At 42.2% G+C, this 11371-nt stretch overlaps 1 pseudogene; it reads right to left on the bottom strand.

The window, feature by feature from the left end:
- Positions 1 to 4817: 4817 nt before the first annotated feature.
- On the bottom strand, positions 4818 to 11118 carry LOC131238842 (uncharacterized; annotated as a pseudogene).
- Between the last annotated feature and the right edge of the window lie 253 nt (positions 11119 to 11371).

Here is an 11371-nt window from a genome sequence, read left to right as displayed (position 1 = left end):
TTCCCAATCTGACCAACAAAGGCATTGGATGATAGGAGGTAGTCGATCACAGACAATTTCAATTTCTTTCAAGTGTGGGAAGGTTGGACACTCGAATGCACGGAATTGTCGGAATTGACCGTGAAATGCATGGAATTGTCCATGAAGTGAAGGGAATTGACCGTGAAATGCATGGAATTGTCCGTGAAGTGGAGGGAATTGACGGTGAAATGCATGGAAATGACCGTGAAGTGAAGGGAATTGACGGTGAAATGCATGGAAATGACCGTGAAGTAAAGTGGAATCGTCGGAATTGACCATACATTGCATGGAAATGAGCGTGAAATGATATAGTAATTGATTGAAATACTTGAAAGAGAAGTGCCCAGTGTATATTCTCTCAGGTCAGACTAAGCGTTTGCTAGGGTGATGCCGTTGAAACCAATATCGATATCTGTACAATTATTCTATAATCTTAAGAGAATAGAACGATCACCACCTACAACCAGTAGTACGCCACAGCTACTTTTTGCCTTCAGAAATTTGTATGTGCATATGTATCTCGGTTGCAGGTGATCAGTCCTCTAAAAATAAAGGGAACTGATCGCGAAATGCATGCAAATGACAGTGAAGTGAGGGGAATTGACCGCAAAATGCCTCGAAACGACCTTGAATCAACACGGAATTGTTTGGGATGACCGTGAAATGCATGGGAATGATCATGGTTTGAAGCGATTTGACCGTGAAATGCATGTAAATGACTGTGAAGTGAAGGGAAATGACGGCGAAATGCCTCGAAATGACCGTGAATCAACACGGAATTGTTTGGGATGACAGCGAAATGCATGAGAATGATCATGGTTTGAAGCGATTTGACCGAGAAATGCATGCAAATGACCATGGAGTGAAGGGAATTGACCGCGAAATGCCTCGAAACGACCCTGAATCAACACGGAATTGTTTGGGATGACCGTGAAATGCATGGGAATGATCATGGTTTGAAGCGATTTGACCGCGAAATGCATGCAACTGACCGTGAAGTGAAGGGAATTGACCGCGAAATGCCTCGAAACGACCATGAATCAACACGGAATTGTTTGGGATGACCGCCAAATGCATGGGAATGATCATGGTTTGAAGCGATTTGAGTGCGAAATGCATGCAAATGACCGTGAAGTGAAGGGAATTGACTGCGAAATGCCTCGAAATGACCGTGAATCAACATGAAATTGTTTAGGATGAGCATGAAATGCATGGGAATGATCATGGTTTGAAGCGATTTGACCGCGGAATCAGCGAAATGACCGTGAAGTGAGGGAATTGACCTGAAATGCCTCGAAAACGACAGTGAATCAACACGGAATTGTTTGAGACGACCGTGAAATGCATAGGAATGATCATGGTTTGAAGCGAATTGGACCGAAATGCATGCAATGACCGTGAAAGGAAGGGAATTGACCGCGAAATGCCTCGAAAGGGATAGTGAATCAACACGAAATTGTTTGGGACGAAGTGAAATGCATGGGAATGATCATGGTTTGAAAGCGAATTGACCGCGAAATGCATGCAACTGACCGTGAAGTGAAGGGAATTGACCACGAAATGCCTCGAAACGACCGTGAATCAACACGGAATTGTTTGGAATGACCGTGAAATGCATGGGAATGATCATGGTTTGAAGCGATTTGAGCACAAAATGCATACAAATGACCGTGAAGTGAAGGGAATTGACAGCGAAATGCCTCGAAACGACCGTGAATCAACACGGAATTGTTTGGGATGACCGTGAAATGCATGAGAATGATCATGGTTTGAAGCGATTTGACCGCGAAATGCATGCAAATGATCGTGAAGTGAGGGGAATTGACCGCGAAATGCCTCGAAATGACCGTGAATCAACACGGAATTGTTTGGGATAACTGCGAAATGCATGGGAATGATCATGGTTTGAAGCGATTTGAGTGCGAAATGCATGCAAATGACCATGAAGTGAAGGGAATTGACCGCGAAATGCCTCGAAACGACCGTGAATCAACACGGAATTGTTTTGGATGACCGCGAAATGCATGGGAATGATCATGGTTTGAAGCGATTTGACCACGAAATTCATGCAAATGACCGTGAAGTGAAGGGAATTGACCGCGAAATGCTTCGAAATGACCGTGAATCAACACGGAATTGTTTGGAAAGACTGCAAAATGCATGGGAATGATCATGGTTTGAAGCGATTTGATCGTGAAATGCATGCAAATGACCGTGAAGTGAAGGGAATTGACCGCGAAATGCCTCGAAACGACCGTGAATCAACACGGAATTGTTTGGGATGACTGTGAAATGCATGGGAATGATCATGGTTTGAAGCGAATTGACCGTGAAGTGATGGGAATTGACCGTGAAATGCTTCGAAACGACCGTGAATCAACACGGAATAGTTTGGGATGACCGTGAAATGCATGGGAATGATCATGGTTTGAAGCGATTTGACCGTGAAATACATGCAAATGACCGTGAAATGAAGGGAATTGACCATGAAGTGAAGGGAATTGACTGTGAAGTGATGGGGAATCGCCGGGATTGACCATGAAATGCATGGAATTGATCGCGAAGTAAATGAAATGAATGAAATTGACCGCGAACTGATTGAAATTGACCACGAAGTTAATGAAATGGATTTTCGACCATAGATCTAATGGAATCTTGAAAAATAACCAGGTTGGTTGGCTAAAGTAGCTTCTCCTACCCCAAAATCATGTAGGGTACGTCAAGTAACTAATTTTGGTTTAGGAGATATTCTTGTCAAATGAATAAAGAAATTTAAAAAAAAAAAGAGAGAGAAATTTTTTTTTATATGCTTATATATACATATTTATATAAATATGTATTAAAGAAAATTGTAGGTTGAATAGATTTATCTATGTAAAAAAATAAAAAATAAAAAAATAAAAAAAATTCATAAACCAGCATAGACTACAGTTATGGCTACGGTTATAATCCGTAGCTATTGGTCATATCATCTTTGATACATATCGAATACTCTTCGATATGTATTGAAAATTGCAGGATTTTTGAGGCAAACTCGCTGGAGAGTTCTGGAACTTTTTTGATTAATCGAAAGACCTTCGATACATATAAAAGGACATATCGAAGTAGCAAGGGCCACGGCTATGGCTACGATTATAATCTTTACCTATAGAAAACACCATACCCATAAGTTCCTGGCCTATTTATTTATTATTATTTTATTTTTAACTTTTGTAATCCCCATCGCTTTTTGTGGGTCCTATGATGAGGTATGTGTTATATCCAAACCGTCCATATATTGGACGAACTCGTATTAAGGCTTGAGACAAAAAATGAGATAGATCTAGCTATCAAGTGGACCACACTGTAAAAGGCTGTGGATGGTTGAACGTCTACCATTGAAAACCTTTTAGGGGTCACAGAAGTTTTGGATCATTATGAAATTTTTTTTCCCTCTTCATCGAGGCTTTTATGACCTTATGAATAGATTGGATGGAAAATAAATGTTATGGTGGGCCCTACAAAATTTTTAACGTTGAAAATCAATTTTCCCGTTGCTCTTTGTGGTGTGGTCCAGTTGATCTTTGGATATGATTTTTTTTTTGATAATGCTCCCAAATGATCTCAAAATATGGATGAACGTTGTGGATATAATAAATACGTAACTGTGGGGCCCATGTAACTTTGATATCTTTTGAACCGTTCGTAAAACTCGGAGTTCGAGGAGTGTCAGCGCTCGTCTTCGAGCACCACCGATCCGCTTGATGGAACAAGCAGGGGCATTTTCAACCTTTGGCAAGCCATCCGTACAGCTGGGGCGTATTCTCGCAAAGGAAAATGAGGTGGGCTTAGTCTCCTAAACGGGCCATAAATGGGTCGTACACTCATAAATTTCTCAATGTTGTACTTATAAACCCATACAAATGAACTATGCAAATGACATACAATGCCACATAATTCTCTCCAATTACAATCCTAGTCCATATATTTCCCACATTGTTCACTCCCCAAGTATAGGGTTGTGATGTAGTAATAAACTCGGTAAGACCGAGGTCGAATCCACAGGGACTGATACCTGTACGTGTCCTGAAACTAGATAGAAATAGAACTAGGCTAAGATGAAATCTAAACCAAATAGAATTTAGGAAATAATTGTGAAATAATTATTTAAAACTTTAAGGAATTCAGAGGAAGAGAAACTAGGGATTCAGAGGATCCACTTGTAGAGATCAGGGAGGTCTTATGCCTGCATTAATATTTATGAAAATCGAACTGAACCTACTTGATCTGATTTTCAAGAGATGAAAGATATATGAATTAGAATGGATTCCATCATCTAACCATGCCCAGGAGACAAAGCAAACAACAGAATTAAACTAATTACCAACCAATCAACCATGTATGAGGATCAGGAAGGGTACTGTCATCCGACCATGCCCATGGAGCAATGATGAACAACAGGGCTTCCTGACTTCATAAACATAAAAAGGAGAAAGGAATACTCAAGGCCATTGCAGATCCATTGTAATTTTAGTCACAACTGACCATTAAAGACAAAAAGAACATTTCCCGAATAAAATTAAATCAAAATCAATTCAGTCTAAACAAAGGCGCAAGCGAAGACTTATCCCATCACGCTACAAGCTTCACCTCTTAGCCCCAGCTAAGAGGTTTAGCCACACATGAATGAGCTGAACAAATCAAATAAAAATAATAAAAAAAAAGAAAAGAACAAGAAGGAAAGAAAACAAAACCACCTAAGCTCCTGGTAAACTCCACTGGTCCCAAACCTCGCTTCACGTTTCAGCCACTGTTGCTCACGTCCTCTCCTGCGTGCTCCACGGCTCCCCCACACGCTGCCTCCCTCTGAAAAACCGATCCCTCTCTCTCCTTTCTTCCTTCCTTTTATCTTTCTTCTCACCTCCCTTCTGTGGAGTCCTGGCAGGACTCAGCTGCGGAAGTTTTCACGAGCCGGAAGCAGTTAAGTAAAATCCCGCTGTTGCTCTGATCTTACGCAAGGAGTGCTTGCGTTCGGCCCGCGTTCGGTGCGGTTTGGCCCACCATTTTGACGATCTGACTTCTTGGGCGTAGTTATATCAGAACTTTCACAAGATTGGACGGTCTGGAGCATGTATCCGACCATCATCATGGATGCATAACGGCCCGAGAGAGCCGGGCGGCTTCCGGTTTTCACGGACGTACGCAAGCAGAGCAGGCGCTGGTGTGTGGTGGGGTCCACTTTACTGGTGTTTTTTTTGGAAATCCATGCCGTCCACCGGAATCTACTCACAAAACCGTTCGGGTATGGTCGGTTTTGGATCGACACTGAAGCGGCCCACCTGATTTTTCATATCACCGTTCAACCTAAGTTTCGACGGTCAAAATCCGCTACCCGCTGCTTCCTAGAAAAATTCCACCTAGGCATTGGTAATGTGGACCAATATGATCTAATGGACGGTTTAGATTGGTCTTTGGGACCGTGATGGCGGCCCACTTGATCGAACCGCAATCCCTGTTTTTTTTTTCGCTGGAGAGAAGTCGAGTCGGAGAGGGAGAGCTCGGTCAGCGCTCGCTGACCGAGATTCTGAATTTTGGTGCGCGCCCTGTGCTTCACCACCCCGTATACACGCTTCACGTGTTCGGGTTCCAAGGCGATGTATGTGTACAATCTGATCCGTCCATCCATTCACTCATCTTATTTTAACCGTGGGGACTGAAGATGAAGCGAATTCATACAGCAGGTGGGCCCCATATCACTGTTTTAGGGGCTGATCTGTTCATTGGGCCACTTCCACAGTGATTCAGGAGCTGAATTTTTATGTGTACGGTTCATTTATGGTCCTTAGGCCACGTATGAAGTTTTGAACTGATCAGATGGTGGGAACCCTATGATCTTGCATTCTGGACACTTTTCAGGCCACTTGAACTTCAATTCCTCGATTTTCTTGGATCCCTGACGTGCAAATCAGTCGATCTTGATCTCCTGGGGTCCATCCCATGCTTTGGTGTCATCAGAGCGTTAAATCAATGCTTTTAGTAGCCTTTCCCAGTCCAGGCCCGTAAACACACCCTGCATTACAAACATGATTAAATTAGTCTGATAAACAGTATCATGCGTGTAAATCTATGCAATAAATGGGTCTGATATGCAATATTTGACCCTCAACACAACCCCCAACCAGCATTTTGCTAGTCCCGAGCAAAGTATGCGAAAAATAAGTTGATAATTACAGGAGAATTTCTATGAACTCGAGTGATTTTGGAAAACAATCTAGATATTCAGAATTCAACAATTCATGAATGTTGGGCCTTACTCTCTCCTAGACTCAAACACACGATAAACTTCATTCAAAGTATTAGTCCCTTAATTAGAAATAATCCTAAACATTGAGTTCCACAGATGTAAAGTGTAATCCCAACTTCCAACATTAATATTCAATTCTTTATTTCAGGATATCGTTGGTAATCAACAAGAGAATTTATAATAACCAAAGCTTGCCTCAAAGATCATCTTTTCATTCCTTCAGTTTTTTTTTTTTTTTTTTTTTTTTTTTTTAAAAACTGAAAACCAAGAAGGGGAATGAAGTCCACACTTATAGGGAGCAAACCTATAGTGAAGATTCTTTGCCTAACCTTTTTCAACGGTATCTCTTCCTTTTAATTGATCTTGACGGGCAATTGTTCAAGTTGGTTCCTTCTATGCTTACTGATCACCAAATTAACCCTTCAGTTTCAACTGAAATCTTAATGTGTAAGCGAGATGTGACATGTGAAATCATGACTCAATCAATGTTTACAACTTCTAATCATGGATTAATAATTAAACTTAACTGTGAAATCTAACGAGCAACTGAATCCAAGAGCAGTAAATCACCAACATTCCATATCCTGTAATTCTAAATCAAAGATGGTCGTCCAATCACTTTGAATTCACCAGAAAGTCCAGAAAAAATTTGATTATGTAACCTAATCTCCCACCCCCAACTTAAAAGCTACATTGTCCTCAATGTAAAGGATATGAGTATGAAATGCGCATAGGACAACAAAAGTAAAGAAAGAGTGAAGGGAAGATAGTACCTGGATGATGAATCGTGAGAGACTTTCCAAGAGATTGCAGCATGGAATCCGGTCAGCAAGAGAGAGAAAGTGACACAGAACTAACAAAAATAAAATCCTACCTATACCACTTTCGCAGGTGCTCTCGATTGCATTTAGCGCATGCAACAAGCCTTTAAACCCCTAGTGGACGAGTTGTAGTCTCGTGAGGGTTTGCAGTAATGTTACCCACAAACATTGAACTGACTAATGAAAAAAATGACATGAAATGAAGAACTGGGTTGCCTCCCAGGAGCGCTAAGTTTACGTCTTCAGCCAGACAAAAGCAACTACCATAATCCTATGAAAGCGATAAACCTACCTATACCTCCATCAGACTAGGAGATCAGTCCTGGTAAACAGGATCAGTCAGAGGCATGGACATGTCCTCTGAATCAAATTTCTCGACAAATGGCTTTAAACGATGTCCATTTACTTTAAACTCCTTGCCATTGTCGGGATCTCTTATCTCGACGGCCCCATGAGGATAAGCAGTAACAACAATGTAAGGGCCGGTCCAACGAGATCGAAGCTTACCCGGAAAGAGATGTAATCGAGAATTATACAAAAGGACTTTCTGGCCTGGTGTGAATGATTTTCGTAGAATATGTTGATCATGAAACGCCTTCATCCTGTCCTTGTAAATTCTCGAATTCTCGTATGCGTCGTTCCGGATTTCTTCAAGTTCATTTAGTTGAAGTTTGCGTAGCGAGCCAGCGTTGTCTAGATTGAAATTAAGATTTTTGATCGCCCAGTACGCTTTATGTTCCAGCTCCACAGGCAAGTGACAAGCCTTCCCATAGACAAGTCTAAAGGGAGACATTCCAATAGGAGTTTTAAATGCAGTACGGTATGCCCATAAGGCATCGGTCAATCGGATTGACCAATCCTTACGATCTGGGTTAACCGTTTTCTCCAAAATGTGTTTAATCTCCCTATTGGAAATCTCAGCTTGTCCACTTGTCTGCGGATGGTATGGGGTGCTTACCTTATGAGAGATACCGTATTTCTTCATTAAGCTCTCGAATGGTCTATTACAAAAGTGTGAGCCCCCATCACTAATGATGGCTCGAGGCGTTCCGAATCGAGAAAGGATGTTCTCTTTCAGGAATTTAATGACCGTGCGATGGTCATTCTTTCGACATGAAATCGCTTCAACCCATTTAGTGACATAATCCACGGCGAGCAAAATATACAGATTTCCAAACGATTGGGGGAATGGTCCCATGAAATCGATGCCCCAGCAATCAAATGCTTCAATGATAAGGATGGGATTCAAAGGCATCATATTTCGACGGGACAATGCTCCCAATTTTTGACAACGCTCACAAGCTTTGCAAAACTCATGAGTGTCCCTAAACATAGTGGGCCAGTAAAAGCCACACTGCAGAATCTTGGCCGTGGTCTTTTTAGCAGAAAAGTGACCACCACAGGCCTCCGAGTGACAGAAGGAGATGACGCTCTGATGCTCATCGTCCGGTACACATCTCCTTAGAATTTGGTGGCAATATTTAAATAAATAAGGATCATCCCGAGAAAAGTTGCGCACCTCGGTGAAAAATTTCTTCTTATCTTGCGGAGTCCAATGTGTGGTATAGCACCCGTAGCAAGATAATTAGCAATATCGAAAACCAAGGTGAATGGGAGACTCGAGCAATTGTTCATCAGGGAACATGTCATTGATATGAGTCGTCTCAAGGGACTCGGAGGTATTTAGGCGAGAAAGGTGATCACCACTACGTTCTCTACTCCCTTTTATCTTTAATTTCCAAATCAAATTCTTGGAGTAGAAGGATCCATCGTATCAAGCGGGGCTTAGAATCATTCTTAGAAAGAAGATGCTTCAGTGCTGCATGATCCGTATAGATAATGATCTTGGATCCGATCAAGTAGGACCGAAATTTGTCCAAGGCGAACACTACAGCTAAGAGTTCCTTTTCCGTAGTCGAGTAGTTCACCTGGGCAGGATTTAGAGTCCTACTCGCGTAGTGAATGACGTAGGGCTTCTTGTCTTTTCTCGGCCTAGGACCGCCCCAAGAGCATAATCGAAGCGTCGCACATAAGTTCAAAAGGAAGGTTCCAATCGGGTGGCCGCATGATAGGTGCGGTGGTTAACGTGCCCTTAAGCTTGGTGAAAGCTTCCTGGCACTGCCAATCCACTCGTATGGAGCATCCTTTTGAAGAAGATTACATAAAGGGACGAGAGAGAATACTAAAGTCCTTTATGAATCTCTGTAAAATCTGCGTGTCCTAAGAAGGATCGCACATCTCGATATTCTTGGGTGGAGGTAGGTTAGAGATAAGATCGATTTTTGCCTTATCTACCTCGATTCCTTTGGACGAGATGATATGCCCAAGGACAATTCCCTTCGAACCATGAAATGGCACTTCTCCCAATTTAGTACCAAGTTCTTTTCTTCACATCTTTTTAGTACACATTTAAGACTTTCCAAGCACTTGCTGAAAGATAGACCATAAACAGAGAAATCATCCATGAAGACCTCTAGATATTGCCCCACCATGTCAGAAAAAATACTAAGCATACATCGCTGAAAGGTGGCAGGGGCATTACATAGTCCGAATGGCATCCTTCGATAGGCAAAGGTGCCGTAGGGACATGTAAATGTGGTCTTTTCCTGGTCTTCAGGGGCTATCTCTATCTGGTTGTAGCCCGAATACCCGTCAATGAAACAGTATTATGAATGTCCAGCTAACCTTTATAGTATCCGATCAATGAATGGTAAAGGAAAGTGGTCTTTCCTCGTGACGGTATTCAACTTCCTGTAGTCAATGCACATTCTCCAACCAGTAGTGACTCTAGTTGGCACGAGTTCATTATTGGCATTGGCTACGATGGTGATTCCGGACTTCTTAGGGACCACTTGAGTTGGACTCACCCATTGACTATCAGATATAGGGTATATAATACCCACATCTAATAGTTTAAGAACCTCGGCCTTAACCACTTCCTTCATGTTGGGATTTAGTCTACGTTGTGGTTGCCGAGCGGTTTTTGCATTATCCTCAAGATATATGCGGTGAGTACAAATCGAGGGATCGATTCCCTTGAGGTCCGCTATCGTCCATCCTAGGGCTCCTTTATGCTCAATGAGAGTAGATATAAGCATACTCTCCTGTTCTTTCTCCAGGTGGGCAGAGATCACCACCGGGTATGTCTCATCTTGACCCAAATATGCATATTTCAAATCAGAGGGCAAAGGTTTTAGGTCAAGCTTCGGCGGCTTGAGGTTAGACGGTAGAGGCACTACATCAGTTTGTGGTAATTCTTCAAATTGTGGCCTCCATCGGTTAACTTCAAGTACCGGTGCAGTATCAAGCAAGGCGCACGTCTCCCTAATCATGTCATCATCAAAATCATGGGAGTGGGCCAGGCACGTCTCTAGATGGTCGGAGGATAAGGTCAGAGGTGTCGTATCTTCCACGAAAGAGTCAATCATGTTAATGTCGTGGAAATCGTCATCATCCTCCAAGTTTCTTATTGAAAAAGATATTTGACTCCAATGTCATATTCCCAAATGACATAGTCATGACACTATTCCTGCAATTGATAATTGCATTTGAAGTGGCAAGGAATGGCCGGCCAAGAATGATGGGGATCTGAGTGCTTATGTTATTGATAGGTTCGGTGTCTAGGATGATAAAATCTACCGGGTAGTAAAATCTATCAACTTGGACTAACACATCCTCAATTATCCCTCTTGGTACACGAACAGAGCGATCAGCAAGTTGTAGTGTGGTTAGGGTGGGTTTTAATTCTCCCAAACCTAACTGTTTGTATACCGAGTAGGGAATCAGATTGACGCTCGCTCCTAAGTCAAGAAGTGCGTGATCAATTCGATGGTTCCCGATTACACATGATATGGTTGGGCTACCGGGATCCTTGAATTTCTGCGGCACGTCTTGCTTCAGGATGGCACTCACTTTCTCAGTCAAGAAGATTTTCTTTTGAATAATTTTCCGTCGCTTGGTCGTGCATAAGTCTTTTAGGAATTTGGCATATGAAGGTATCTGTTTAACGACATCAAGTAGAGGAATGTTGACTTTCACCTGTTTCAACACCTCTAGGATATCCTGAGAGTTAGAGAGAGGTTTTGGTGAAACCAACCGTTGGGGGAATGGAGCAACTGGCTTCTCTAGAAGTTCCGGTTCCACTTTTTGTGGGACATCACTGGATCCATCATTGTTGTCCTCTTTTGGTTCTTGAGGCTTTTCGGGCCTAACCGGAAGAGTTTTATCAATGATCTTCCCACTCCTA

Source organism: Magnolia sinica, chromosome 3 (genome assembly GCF_029962835.1).
Source record: "Magnolia sinica isolate HGM2019 chromosome 3, MsV1, whole genome shotgun sequence".
Classification (NCBI taxonomy): Eukaryota; Viridiplantae; Streptophyta; class Magnoliopsida; order Magnoliales; family Magnoliaceae; genus Magnolia; species Magnolia sinica.
This window is presented reverse-complemented; position numbering and strand designations above follow the sequence as displayed.